This window comes from Alligator sinensis, unplaced genomic scaffold (assembly GCF_000455745.1).
Source record: "Alligator sinensis unplaced genomic scaffold, ASM45574v1 scaffold64_1, whole genome shotgun sequence".
In the NCBI taxonomy this organism is placed as follows: domain Eukaryota; kingdom Metazoa; phylum Chordata; order Crocodylia; family Alligatoridae; genus Alligator; species Alligator sinensis.
In genome coordinates, this window is record NW_005842458.1 from 445,683 (window position 1) to 460,457 (window position 14,775).

A 14,775-nucleotide genomic window follows, 5' to 3' on the forward strand; every position below is an offset into this window, starting at 1 on the left:
CTCAGACATCTCGCAGAACAGTAGGAAGCAGATTGGTCTAGCTGCACAGGCTAGGTATCATTTATTATATCTGTATCAGCGCAGGCAGAGTAAATGATACGGAGTGGGCCAGAAACCCCATGACAGAAAGCAAAAGTGTTTTAAAAAACTGAATTGTTGAAAACTTAATGCGGGCAGGGCAAGGTGGCGCCTTACAGACCAAGGCATAAGCCTTCATAGGCAACAGTCTAATTTGTCAAATGCTGTTAATGGACTTGCAGCAAGCAGGGCTACTAGATAGAAAATAATTAATTTATACCTTTCTGAACAAGGTGCCTGCCATGCCTTCTGCCTGATTTCAAACTACCTACTGGAATAAGAGACAGTATGGGATACCTGCATGCACGGCAGTACACCTAGCCCTCTACAATCCGGTCCATGGCCATAAATCCAAACCAGCAAATAAATCAATAAGAAATCACGGCTCAGCGACATACTTTCAACAAGTACTGTTTTCCTTTTCTATTCTCCAAAGAGTGAAATTGGAGATACGGTTTGCTGTAAGACAGAGCCATAAAGGAGGGATGAAGCCTTGGAGGAACGGCTTTGATTCATATTCCGTTTGCTTGGATGATTCTACTAGAAAAAGAGCCATTCAGATGCAATTTGCAGGGGATTCAGAAACTGTATCAACAACCTCATTTAAAATCATCTCTCACGAGCACATGAAAACGGAAGAAAAACCCATAAAGGTTAATGCCCTGTGGGGTGTACTCTCCCAGTGTGGGAGAGTAAGTCACATGGACACATCCAGGATAGATAACACTCAGTAATTACCCTTATTTAACATAACCACCGTCGACTTCCTCTTGTAAGATGTTAAGACGCTTTCTCCGAATCAAAAGGCAAAGCAAAGCACAGGATCAGATTCTGGATGCCGGGTCACTGCGTGCACCCCCTGCTAACAGTCCAAAATCCCATTGACACTAAATGGCCATTATACAAATATACACTTTTGTAAAACATCTGCTTAGGATGAAATTCCTGGAGAGAGAAAAGAAAGAACAGAAATCTGCATCTCATATCTAATTCAGAACCTGCACTTGCAGAGTGATATACAAATTTAACTTGTTTTATCCTTCTATGAAAGCATTTGAGGTGATTTGTGACTACAATTAAGCGTTCCCTCTAGACAGAAAAGCACTTTAGGTAAAATGAAGTACCTCTTTGCAAATGACAGTCGTTTGTATTAAAAAAAATGCACATCATTTCAGGAAAATTTAAGTCACTCTAACTCCCAACTTTATGGCCTGTGATGGCTGCCTTACCTAGGCTATAAGAGTAGAATTAGGGGGGGAAACCCGCCCCCCAAAAAACCTCAGGGATTGATTAAAAAACCTACTATTATCCTTCCCATGCTCAGGTTTGTTCCTTTTCGTTACTGTAATTAAAAAAATAAAATAAACAAAGCATTTACATTCCACTAATTTCATTAACCCCAGTTAATGAAACCTACCTCGATTTACCGGATGAACATGTAAACGTCCCCACAATAAATGACCGAGTGGGATTTTCCAAAACTCCAGTTCTTTAGTAGCACAAGTCCTCCTGAAAGTCAACGGGACTCGCGCTCCTAAATCACACAACTGCTTTTTAAACATCCTCCCAATTTTGCTAATTAATGTCTACTCTCAGCTGAGTTACTCAAAAATTAGTTCCTGTTTATATAATGTTAGGCTATTTAGCATTAATATGATTAATAATATCATTTAGCCTAGTTCTCACAGTAGCGTCGGTGCTTTTCATACGCACGAGCAGGCGGGTGCCGCCCTTTTTAAGATCATCATCATAAAAATCTATGAAATCCATAGATGAAGGATAGACCAGAGGTTCCCGACCACCAAGATGTGGCCCAGTACCAGACTGTGACGGGTTGGCTGCCGGGTCGCGGCAGAAGCCCGCCTCTTGGATCCCCATCTATCCGCCCGGCCGAGCGGCTTCTACCACCAGCGGTCACATGCGGGGTTAAAGCTGGGCGGCGGGGCAGCCCCAGGTGGGAGGAAGTCAGCTCCGTGTGCTCAGTCCTGCCCCCGTGCCAATTTGCAGCATAAAAAAGGTTGGGAACCACTGGGATAGACTATTCTCCGAGGCCACAGGGACACGGTGAAGACTAATGGCCTCAAACTGCGGCAGAGGAAACTTAGGTCAGAGATGAGAAGCACTTCCTCGGTTGGGGAGTGGTTAAGCATTGGAACAAGCTACCTAGAGGAAGGTATTTCCATCCCTGGAAATTTTCCAGGGGAATTTTCCTGGAATCTCCACCCCTGGAAATTTTCCAAAGCAGGCTGGACTATCCCTTGGCTGGGAAGTTTTAATCAGGGATAATCCTGCCTTGAGCAAGGCTTGATTGGATGACCTCATGAAGCCCCTTATAAGTCTACTTTCCTATGACTCTACAATAGAAAGAGGAAAATAAATGAGTAGTACAACCAGTCAACTCATTTAACTATCATGGCAGACAAAGGGCATCTCTAAAAGGTATCACTTTGCTAGCTATTTTCCTAAATCATTTTTTTATTAAGGACTGATTAGCAAAAGGAACATCCTAAATTGTGAGAGGTGAAACAGGTCGGAGCAGGAGTTGACGGAAGATGCGTATTATTTCGAATAGGACAACTACACACTGCAGGGAACGAGCCAGCAGGCAGGCCAGTGGACAGTCTGTGTTTCATCCCTAAAATGCCCGTACCTCCACTGCAGCCGCACAGCTCAACACATCCTAGGAAATACAGGTAAGCAGTTTCATGAAAGAAAAACCCACAGGAATAGAAACGGCAGAGACACGTTGGGTGATGCAGCTGGATCTCCTTTGCAGATGCTAAGTTGTTCCCTCCACCACATTGCTAAATACCCTGCCTTGTCTTCATTTCAAAATGCAAGGAGGCTAAAGCTTCTGCAACTTCCCTTGAGAGGATAATCCAGAGGTCGAGTGATCTCACGATCAAGACGGGTTTTATGATACTCAGCCTGAATGTCCTTCTCTTTATCACATCTTGGGGCATCCATGTGGAACCACAAGCAAATTTTTCTTTTCTCGATGCACCCTTCAAATACGTAGCAAAACCTGATTAAATTAACATTTTGGGGACCTTGAGCCAGCTAGCGAAACGCAGGCAAAACCCTGACATTGGGAAATAATGGCTCCGTAACAATTACAAACCCCAAAACTTCATTCATTTGCATTGAAAGATAGCAACAAAAAAAAAAAAACAAAGACAAAACAGCCAAGGCTCTAGCCCCCTAATTCACATTAGCAATATCATTTACAACACAGAAGTATTACAATTATTCAGCAGGAGCCCAGGTAGACAGCTATGCATCTATAACACTTCTGTCTGCCCCTTCCTTGTCTGGAAAGCCTACCCTGAAGTCCCTCCAACTATAGGCTAATTCGAGCCAGGGTAAGAGGAAGGAGTTGGGAAGACGGGTTTCAGGGCCATCACTGTTTTATTTCTAGTGGGATTAGCTCACATGCCCCTGCTTCCTGCAGCTCCTACAGACTGGCACAGGAACAGGTGACTGAGTAATAACATCCCATCAAACCAGTTCTGGGTAGCACTTAAATGCTCGGCTTATAAAGAAGCCACTGGCCTGCCCTATCTCGTGTTTGAAAACAGTTGAGACCCCTCTCATCCACTTCATTTTCCCCTCCATCTTCTTGCTCCTTTCTGCTTCACCAATGTGAAAACGTACCGATTCTTGTGGGGTACCAAGGGGGACCATTTATAGCAAGGGTGTCAAACTCAGCTTATGTCCTGGGCTGGATCTGGACTGCAGGGCTCTTCATGGGCCATAACCAAGCCTGGTGTAGCTGGCGTAAGGGGTGCTGGGATCGGTGGGGGGCCAGCAAGGGAAACTGATGGCTAGAAAATGATAGTGAGAGATTTGCTTTTGGGAAGTAGCATTAGCTTGTAGGTACAGAAATATGCATTAGATTTAGAGCAATGGTCCGGGGAGGGGCAAGGCTTAATTGGTTTCTAAAAGCCTGTTTGTGGTAAAGGTGTTTTTTTTTTAAGACCCATTGGGTGCGTCTACATGAGACGCTTACTGCACATTAACCTAATAACGCTGCACAGTAGCATGTCATGGCAAAAGCCATGCTAATAGCCTACTGCGTAGTCGTATTAGGCTAATGCACAGTAAGGGTCACTAAAAAACCATGCGCCGGCACTACTGTGCAGTAACTCTAGTTATTGCGCACTCAGCACCTCTTATTAGAGGTACTAAACTAAATGTGTAGTAACTAAGGTGCGCTAATGAACGTGTAGATGCGCCCACCGTGTCTGAAGCCAGCAAACAGGGTGGGAAAGTGAAGACATGCAAGGCACCGTTCCCTGGAAAACCACAACAAAGATAGGCTTGCTGCAGTCGAACCAGGTCACGCAAAGCCCCTGGGATTCCCAGTCTTGGTGGATGGACCAAATTAGGAGTCGAGGCATGCCCAAATGAAGACACTGGTCAATAACCAGATTAAGATGTGCGCATGTGATGGGTTGGTTGAAACAAAGGAATATGCTGACAGAACAAACCTTGGACAGTATTGTGACCACAGGGAAACTAGTCAATGGTACCTGGAAAGGAAGAGTAGTCAGGAGAAAAAAAATAGAAAAGGAGGGATTTCAGAGCAGCAAATGTCCCCGAGACGGGAACCCGAGGCCACCATGGGCCTAGGCCATGCCACCAGCCCATCGCGGGGGAGGTCTCGGCCCTCAGCCTCCGAGGCTGCTGACATCTGACATTCAAGGAAGAAGCTCGCGTACTGCCAGATGCATCTTCCCTCTGTGAACCAGTAGATAAGTAAAATGGAGGGGCGGGGGCTGTTTGCCTTGCCTGCATTACTCTAATCTGCTATCACTGTGTATCATACAATTTGCCTATTATCCAATTTACAAAGTTGTGGTCGGTCTGAAGATTTGAGTCCACCCAAAACAAAGCATTTGGGTCATAAATCCAGTGCCAACAGAAACAAGATCAACCAGCAGTGGGGTAAGCACGGCTGTGTTGGCACAGCCCTTGCGTGGCCTCTTGCCACTGCTGGCTGTGCCCAAGGGGGCCCTGACCCCAGGGGGAATGATGGATCTGACCGCTGGGCCAGATGTTTGATGCCCTTGATTCATGGTATAACAGAGGCAATTAAAATGAAAGATCCAGCACAGCAGAGCCATCAGAGAGCGTTTGTTATCGAAGGCCTGTCAACTGCGTAGGTACCAGAATGATAGAAGGCGCAATATTGTCACAGAAAAACTAGACGCTGGGGAATTATTTTGGTTACAACATTATCATTTACCACTGAACTGATGTTGCTTTGAGGAATGTGTGGATGATAAATATCTAGCCCATATGGAAGATAAACCACCTGTCTGCCTGGAAAGAGTCTCTCAAGAGAATAGCTGGGCTATATGCTTAGAATAGTGTCCAAGCAAGTCTTCCACAAGACACGAGAGATGGAAACATAAGGACCTGCCTAGGTGACAGAGCTCAAGATTAAAACAAAAAAAATGTGTAACCTGGAGCAACGCAACAAAGATGTGGCTCCACTGGTCTTTACTTGGGAACGTCAGCAGCTTCCCGACAGATAAATATTTCGGCTTCCTCCAGTATCTGAAATAGCTCCCATGCTCACTATAAGAAAGAGTCCATTCCCTTGCTGATATAAGTTACCAAAAAAGAGTGACAAGTCATATCGGATACCTCTGAATCCTAAGACACTTGTCACAAAAGTATTGAAGGGATAATTTAATGCAAGCTAGCTGTAATATCAGGTGGTAAAGAAGCCTACCTTCAAATTTTGCTCATATTGCAAATGCAAAATTATTCCGGGTAACTAGTCTGCTCAGGACTGGCATATGCGTTTGCCATCTCAGACTATGAAGCTCCTGGTTAAGTCGCAAGACGTTTTTTCCACGCCTGCCCACAGTGTCAATTAGGGCAGAATCAAAGTCCAGTGAAACATCACAGGGCCAAATGGTACAGGCTCTATCAGGAAGGTAATCAGACTTTATTGCCACAATGCTTCTTTCTGTCCTTAAACAATAATAATAATAATAATAATAATAATAATTAAAAAAAATATCTATGAAGCCTGAAGTCCCTAGCCCAGAGAAACTGTCCCATGAGCAGCCTGGATGAGCAAATTGTCCCCAGAGCTGCACGTAGGAGGAAATATGGTTGTCTTGCAATTACGGCTTTGGTTTCCATTGCTGGTCCTATCACTTGCTCTTCATGCATAACCTGGGTAATTAGTTTCTCTCTGCACACTGATGCCCCATCTGTTAAAGAAGAGTAATATTGCCTCTTTTCCATATGGGAGGTGAGAGGGGGGGAAATACATGTGTTAATGTCTCCCCTACTACGGCTATCTGGATACTAAGGAGGTAGTAAAGTGAATACACAGAACAGAAGATGGGGTTTACAAATAATTATGAACTGTTTTAAATACAAAATATTTAGTAACTTGCTAATAATCCCTGCTACACAAGCGTCTCAATTGCTTCAAGAACCTCGATCACGGAGGACAAAGTTGGTTAGTAGTTCAAGTAGGATGGGGAGCCAGCACATTTTAGACCCAACATGGAGAGGTATGAGCATCTACTGCCTTAGCTAAAGAATTTGTACTAGGGTGCAAAGATTGTAGCCGATTCAAAAGCACTGGATGCAAATTTGCCAGGAGATGGGGACAGACAGCCACGCTATGTATCTACAGGTCAAAACCTTAGTGGATTTTTGGATGGGGATAGAGATAGGGATCATTCGACCTTTAACGCACTTTCCTTAGGTCTCTGTTGCAAAATGTCATACTGAACAGATCGGGTTGGCTACTCTTTAACTCATGGTCTGTTATGATTTCAACAGCCCTGCATGCATGAGCAGCATTTTAACCCCTGCTCCAAAGAGCTTTCTGATGGAAGAGTGTCATTCAACCCCTAAGGAAGGAAATACACGTTTTTCCTGTCGATGGGAAAGGCATAGGAGGGGGAAAATGAGCAAAGGATTCAAAATTCCCTCCTCGTTACTCGGAAAGCTCATTTTGACAATAATATCGAATCCCAACACTCTCCTTGATTTAACCTGAAAGGTTCATCTCCCCACCCTTCACCCAGACCACTTCCATGTGCCTTAACAAAAAGTGAGAAATGTCTCTCCTGGAGAGGAAAGACCCCCTAAAAAAAGAAGGCAGAGTTTTTCCGCCGCCCAAGCCAGTTTCCAGTTGACTTGCTCTGGATCGCAGCAGTCTCCTAGCACAGGAAATCTTCATTAAGCATCAGCCCAGGCATGAGTGAAAGCATCTTTCTGCTCTGATTCAACTGAGAATGCAGTGTGGGTGCATTGCTATAAAGTCTCTCCTTGCTTTTTATTTTAATCACGGAGAGGTAGATCTCATTACAGAAGTAATGATTTCCTCAATGAAGCCTGCACGGTGTAACTAAGGTATGGCCACCATTAGCAACATCTAGCCTGAGAAAAAGTTTTTGGAGAGGCTGTCACTCAGATCACACGTTATGTATCCTCTAATATCTTGCAAGGGCGTAATCACAATTCAGGAAGCTGCTGCCTCTCTGTGATGCTTGGGAGCTGCCAGAACCCAACTAATATTCTTCTAAGGTGGCAAATCTCAGCAAGGAAGAGCCTGCATGTGTCTAACCCTCCCTAAGGAAGTCAGCTTTGTTTCAAAAGCAACGCGACAGCCGAACTCAAAGCCGTCAGTGTGAAATCAATGCTACGAAATGGATATCAACATCACAGTCGCGGGCAAAGCGCTGGAGAGTATATTGCAGAGAATGCCGGCAGGAGAACGATCTAGGAATGGAAATTTGGGAGGAACTCCAGGGCCGGGCGGGCAGATTCTGACCCCAATTAAAACCACATCAAGATCCCAGTTGTACAGAATTAAATTTCAACTTGCACTGAGATATCGGAGAGCAGAAAAAGACCCTGCGAGTTTACAGCAGCCCAACTCTAACTTTATTTCCACCCCCACACACTTTTTTTTTTTAAATCATCTCTAGAGGCATCATTGCAAAGCTGTGATCGCTCCATCTTGTGGATGAAACAAAGCAATGATTGCCTGGCTAACATTCATCCCCACTGAATCAAGCAGCGGATGTGTCAACACTAAACTGTTTAGCTACAGATCCGTAAGCTGACTTTTCCCCAGTTAATAGCAGTTCCCTTCTGGACTGGCGCGCTTGCCTCTGGGTCCTGCCACGGAGAGAGAAGCTCCTCGTATGGGAGCTCTCTGGGCCATCCCAGGAGAGATGCCATAGTCTCAGGACTACGTACTTACGGAGCAGGTCCAGAATCACTTCTTAATGTAAGGCGGGGGTTTTAGAAGATACCTCTGAATCCTAAGACAGATGTCATGAAAGTATTGAAGGGATAATTTAATGCAAGCTAGCTGTAATACCCTGCCTGCGGGGCTCCTTGAGGGACCAAGTATTTGGGGGCAAGGTGACAGGTTAGCACTTGCCGCTGAATTTTGGGGTATGCAGTCCCAGCGAGGACATGTTTTTGCGGCAGGGGCAAGATGAGAAACAGCAACATTCATCTTTGCAGCCCCCCGAGATGACAGTGCCACTTACCCTCCACCCCCTAATGCTTATATAACACCACCGCTGCTTCCCCCGTCACCAGGATAGTCCAACATCTTCATTAATGATTGGGACGATGGGAACGAGTGCACACTTAGCAAATTGGCAAACACCACCAAGCTGGGTGGACTCTGGATAGGAAGGCTACAGAAATGGTCCGTAATCAATCAGATGAAATGCAACAAGGAGAAGTGTGAAGTCCTGCACTTGGGATGGAAGAATTGCATGTACAAATACAGACTGGGGAATGACTGGCAAGGCTTCAATACTGCAGAGGAGGACCTGGAGGGTGCAGCAGACCATAAGCCGAACATGAACCCATGTGCTTTTGTTGCAAAGAGAAAAAAGAAAAAGCCAACAGCATTCTGGATTGTATTAACAGGAGGGTCCCTTGCAAATTGAGGGCAGTGATTCTTCCCTTCCATTCAGCACTGGGGAGGCCTCACCTGGAGTCCTGTGTCCTGTTTTGGGCCCCCCGTTTCAAGAAGGATGTGCATCGCTTGGAAGGAATCTGTCCCAGAGCACCAAGAATAATCAGGAGACATGGAGGAAAGGCTGAAAGAACTGGGGTTGTTCAATCTTGAAAAGAGAAGACCGAGTGGAGATTTGACAACAGTCTGCAAATACCTGATGAGCGATTACAGAGAGGATGGAGATGGGCTTTTCTCTGTGGCCGGGACTAGAAGCAAGGGCCTCAAGCTTCAGCAGGGGAAATTTAGGAAGAGCTTTCTGACTATGTGGGTGGTCAAGCATTGGACCAGGCTGCCTAGAGAAACTGTGGCATCTCCATCCTTAGAAGTTTCAAGACCAGGTCGGACAGACACTTAAGGGCTAGTTTAAATGAGGGTTGACCCTGCCTCGAGCAGAGGGCCGGATTAGATGACCTCGTGAGGTCCCTTCCAGCCTGGCTTTCCTATGATCCTATGACATCGTTTTCATTCGTGCTCTCAATCATTTTTAGCACCAGGAGGAGGACACCAAGCATTTGGATTATTCATGAGAACTAAACGCTCTTAACTGTTGACAAAACACAAGCCAGGGACATCAGCAACTCCTAGCATCGCTCTCAACCTCACCCTGAAGATCGGCCCATCCGAGCGCATTTCAAGACCTCTGCGCTGGAAGGCAATTCTGAGTGCTGAATGCCTATCGAGGAAGGCGGCTTCCCTCTCCCCGTTTCGCCAAAAGCAGCCCAGAAATCAGCACCTTTTGCTTCACAGAGACGCTGCAGGGGCTGGGGCTTTTGAGGCATGTATTCGTTCAGCCTGTAGAATAAATATCATCAGATCAATCTGCATGCACCGCACGCAGGCCCTCTCCAACAGCGCTGCACCATGAGGGGCTTCGGTACATTTAGTGCAGCAAGAGACAGGAAACCAATGGCCCATGCTGCTCTCCCAACACAAGCATTCCTCTTGACTCAGTGTTTCATCGCTCTAAGGCAGATAAATGAACTTTTGCCTGGCTTATCATGTATGTGTGCGAGAGTTTTTGAGGTGGGGGGGCAACAGGAGAAGTGGGGAAGGGATGGGGAGAGCAAAGGGACTTCAAGACCAGGCCTTGTCTGCCTCGTGGGATGCCCACAGATCCTCTGGCACGTTGAGTAAGAGATGGTAGGTTTTCTCCGGTGTACTTAGCCAATGTTTCTTTTGCAACCCCCATTATGCAGCATGCTGCCCATCTGTTACTCTCCACCCAGCCATGACTACATTTCAATGCATGTGCGCGTGTACGTATACCTACCTTGCGGACTATGCTACGGACAATGTCATTACATGACATTTGTGCAACGGTCCCCTTCCTGCATCGTTTCTATCCTGTATTCTAGGAATACCTACCTGCAAGGTTTGGGGGGGAAAAAAGACACTGCATCAGCCTAAAACACTTCTGCATGGTGACGTTTTGAGGCTCAAGTGTCATTTCTATTATAAACTCACCCTCCAGAATACAAACTATGCTATGGATAATGTCATCACATTACATTTGTTCCCCATATACACCTTAATTCCCTAAGTGCAATGGTCCCCTTCCTGGCTTCTCATGTGAAAAAAGCTGAAGCTTCCCAGGACTATTAGATAGCTCACATTTCGCTGTGTTAAATGTACTGAAGCCAGAATTTTTTCCCTAAACAGTAAGGCATCGTCAGGGAGAAGGCCTGTGCACAATGCAAGTGGATTGTAGGCATCTGGAAACCTGTGACCATATCCTACAGCCGGCATCAACTGACTGGAAGCCCTTGAAGAAGTCTCCTTATTCTTCCTCAGTTTCCCTACCAAGGAAATGGGATTTGTGCTATTTATCTCTCTTGCTAGAGGAGCATCCAACATCATTAATGTCAGCAAAAGTGCTGCAAGACACTCAGATGTCCCTGTGGACATGCACTACATTATTATCATTATTATTGTAGTTACTCAGATCAAAGTAAGAGAGAGTTTTCTGAAACAGGCATTGCTTCTCCGATTTTGGTTTCACTATGTGCTTGGTTAGCGGGGAGGGCGAAGAGCTGCATTGTCGAGCTAGATGCCAACAACATGCAGACTGCTGCAGTTTGTTGCCAGCGAACGCAGGCCAAGCAATGCGTTTTGTTTTTACCCTTTAGCCGTGAGGATCTGTAATGTTTTCAATTGTCACAAGGCTGAAAGGCATTTTGGTTTTATGCACTTTGAGATTACAGTCAACCGGAATAACGCACAGTACGAGCAAATGGTGGACACGTTTCCCCTGGCAGCCTCCCACGCCCCACTCCCCGAGCCTTTACTTTCTTCTCCCAATAAATTCCTCAAAGCCCTGACCTACAGCACCCCCCAGCTATTCCAGCCCCAGCCTGCCCTTGAGCAAAGCCTGCCAGTCGCGTTCAAACAGCCCTACGTCGCGCGGCAGCTCCGTGATGCGGATGATAATCCAGAGAGACCGCTGAACTAAATTACCCACTGCTGATCCAGCTGCAATTTAAACTCCGGGCCACAGAAGCACAAGATGAATGTACCAGCTATGTCCAATCAATCAGTAGAGACATCTGCAGTATATTTGCTTAGAAAGACAAAGGGCAGACGTGCAGGCTGGGCACAACCTCGTGGTCAGCACGACGTCCCAAGTCCTGCCTCGGTTCCCGGTCCCACTGCTGATGTGGGGCAGTGCCTCAGCCTCCCTTTTGGTAAAGCAGGGTATTACTGAATCACTAACACATGGACGAGATGGTTTAGACAGGAATGATCTTGCCTTGAGTAAGGGGTGCTAGCATAGATCAGGAGCATCAATACTCGCCTGTGGCCCCAGGCCAGATCCAGACTCCTCATGGGCCTGACCCAGCTGCAAAGAGCTGCCTCGGCCCGGTTCAGACTTGGTGGCAGCAGCCATGAGGGCTAATGCAACTGTCGTGTGTGGCCCAAATTTTGGTGACCTCCAAACTCATGACTCTTCTGGGAGCCCCCAAGCCAAGCAAAGTGGCCCTGCAGGCTGCATCTGGCCCGTGGGCTGTATAGTTAACACTCCTAAGCTAAATAAGTTAGCGAGGGCCCGTCCATCTCTATTTCTCTACAAAAGTCCCCAGCATTGAACAAGGAAAAAATATACCCAAAATACTGGCACGTGCACAATGCTGCTCCCAAGAGACCCCAATTTAACCGACTAATACCTACCTATCTTTACACTGGGTTGTTAACTCAACTGTGCATGGAAAGTACTTTGAGGTCTCCTGTCAAGAAAGACACTAGGTCTGGAGAACTTATTACCGTTTTAGAGGAACCAATTAGAAATATTTGTACTGCGTTACGTTTCCCTCCACTCCAGCTTCTTATATTACTAAATCTTCTCCCCTCCCTTGAGCGCCTTCTTGAATTAGGTGTGATGCTGGCCATCTTGGAAATGCGGTATAGGACCAATGCTTCACCCTACCTGCAGAACAGAGGAGCTTTTTCCAAAATTAACCTGCTATTATTAGTATTATTTTTAAATCTGGTCCGGTGGTGCGTTCTTGCATGTCCACATCCTGCAGCTCTCAATCTGGCCCCCTGTAAAAAAGTAACATATGCTGACTATAAATCTTTAAAATGGCTCTATTAATAGAGTGGCTGTGGTGACAGTTTTATAAATGGGCACCATCTTTATGCAAACTGTGTTTTATTAGATTGCATTATAATGATTTGGAATAAGGATGCAAAGATGGATTCAGAGCGAGCGGCTGGGACGGCGGCATGGCTCCGGTCAGCCGGGGGTTTTAAAGCTCATGAATTCTGCGGGGCAGACGGCGCACGCTCGCAATGCCGGACGCTATCAGATCAGCTTTGCTACAGTCCTCTGCTCCTCTGCCTGCTTTTTCCAATCAGATAACAACAGTCTAATAACTGGCTTTGTGTCTGTCAATCCAAATGCTTCGTATTTGGTATGTGCTGACACTCCATTACACAAGCGGACAGATGGCACGATCTTTCATTATCATCCAACTGACTGATTAGCCTCCAGTGCGCAGAACGGGGGTGAAGCCGATCAATTAAATCAGGTGTTACTCTGAACACTCGCTAGGGCAGATAAAAAGGCGCCTACAAAGGAAAACAACCTGCGGCTCCTTCGGTGGCTGCGTCCGAATACTAGACATGGACTTCAGGAGATGACCTGCTCGTCCATCCCTGAAGCAAAGCAGGTGAGGCGTCTCGCTATGACTGGACAGGCACGAGGTCAAGCCTTGCTCCAGAAGTGTAATGAAAGCTGTCTCTTCCCCTCCCACTTCATCCTAGGTGTAACTGGACACTTGGTCATTCAGGGTAGGGAGACCCCCCCCGCCTGCTCCATCCAGCGCCCCTGGCACTGGGTGCAGGACAGGCGGGCCAGGGTGCTCGGGCAGTGGGACTGGGTCTAGCGGAGGAAGCAGAGACACTGGCAGCAGCAGCTGGACAATCTCTCGGCGGGCTGGATCTGGCCCACGGGCCGTATTTTGCCCACCCCTGCACTAGTAGCCTACCTGACTTGTCCAAAGTCACACAGGAAAATCTGGCAGAGAAGGAGCCCCCAAATCCCCCAGCTATTGCTCTAACTTCCCCAACACCTGCACGGTAGATAGCTCCTGAAGCACATGGCAGAGGGAGGAGGAAGGGCCACGTTTGACCCACATAAGCAAGGAGGAAAAAATGTGGGTTTAACGTGCTGCAAGAACAGATGGGCCTGGTAGGCTTCAAGTGCGGCGCTGGTAGCTCAGAGAGCTTTCCACAAAAGAGCAAATGAAAGGAAACCCATCAAAAAGACAGGCAAAAAGACAGCAAAATCCCCAGGCATGAAACTCCAACAGAGAAACCCCAAAGGAAAGTCCCAGCTTGTTCCAATATATCACAAAGTAGAAGCTGAGTATGACCAAACGTACTTTATAATGCCCATTTTAGAGATGGGGAAGCTGAGGCATGCGTCAGCCCCCACAGCCCGCTTTCCAGAGGTGCTAAGCCCCCAGCAGAAATCAAGGAGACATGTCAGCATGCAGAAGGTGTTTCAAAAGAGTCAGGTCACCAGTGAGCGTACAGAACCAGAGACGCTCAGTGGCAAAGCTGGGCACAGCCCTGGAAGTGGCTGGCCGAGGATCAGGCATTTCAGCGATCAAAGGGACAGCCTGAGAGAGAGCCACAGAGTGCATGCTGAAGTGACTCGGGCTCCTCGTGCTTCCCTCGTCGCTGAAGATAACTCCCGGGGTAGTTTAAAAGGGATCTGGAAATGCAATGCCATGTCATTATGAATAATATTTCCCAGAGGGCACCAGGCTCAAACTCATGGTTGCTGAGAACAGAGGGGTCATTGCACTAAAAGGAAAGCAGCATTAGTGTGCTGAGCCAGTATAAGCAGGCAACTTTACAGCTCTTTAATGAGGATTATGATTTTATGGCCCTGGTCTGAGGAGAAAACATGGTCATTAACTGCAGCACCATCTTTTCTAAATGATCCCATTCCTTACTGATTAAGGAGCATCTGTATTCTGCAGCATGCCCAGCTTTGCCTATTCTACCCACTTATGGAGCATGGAAGCAATAAGCCTAAGGCCCCACCAAAATTAGGAATATTAAATCAGTTAATAGGGAGCCCGTGTACTTTCCTTTGGAGGTTTATCGTCATCTATCAGCCAATTGCAATGAAAATCTCGGCTGCTCTGCACACTGAAATCAGAAGTAGG

The 14,775-nt window shown here is 46.6% G+C and overlaps 1 protein-coding gene across 1 annotated transcript in view; it reads right to left on the reverse strand.

Annotated features, from left to right (window-relative positions):
• The window catches only part of EXOC4 (exocyst complex component 4), a 533,911-nt gene that overhangs the window by 145,351 nt on the left and 373,785 nt on the right, over nucleotides 1-14,775 (reverse strand). The window lies entirely within an intron of this gene.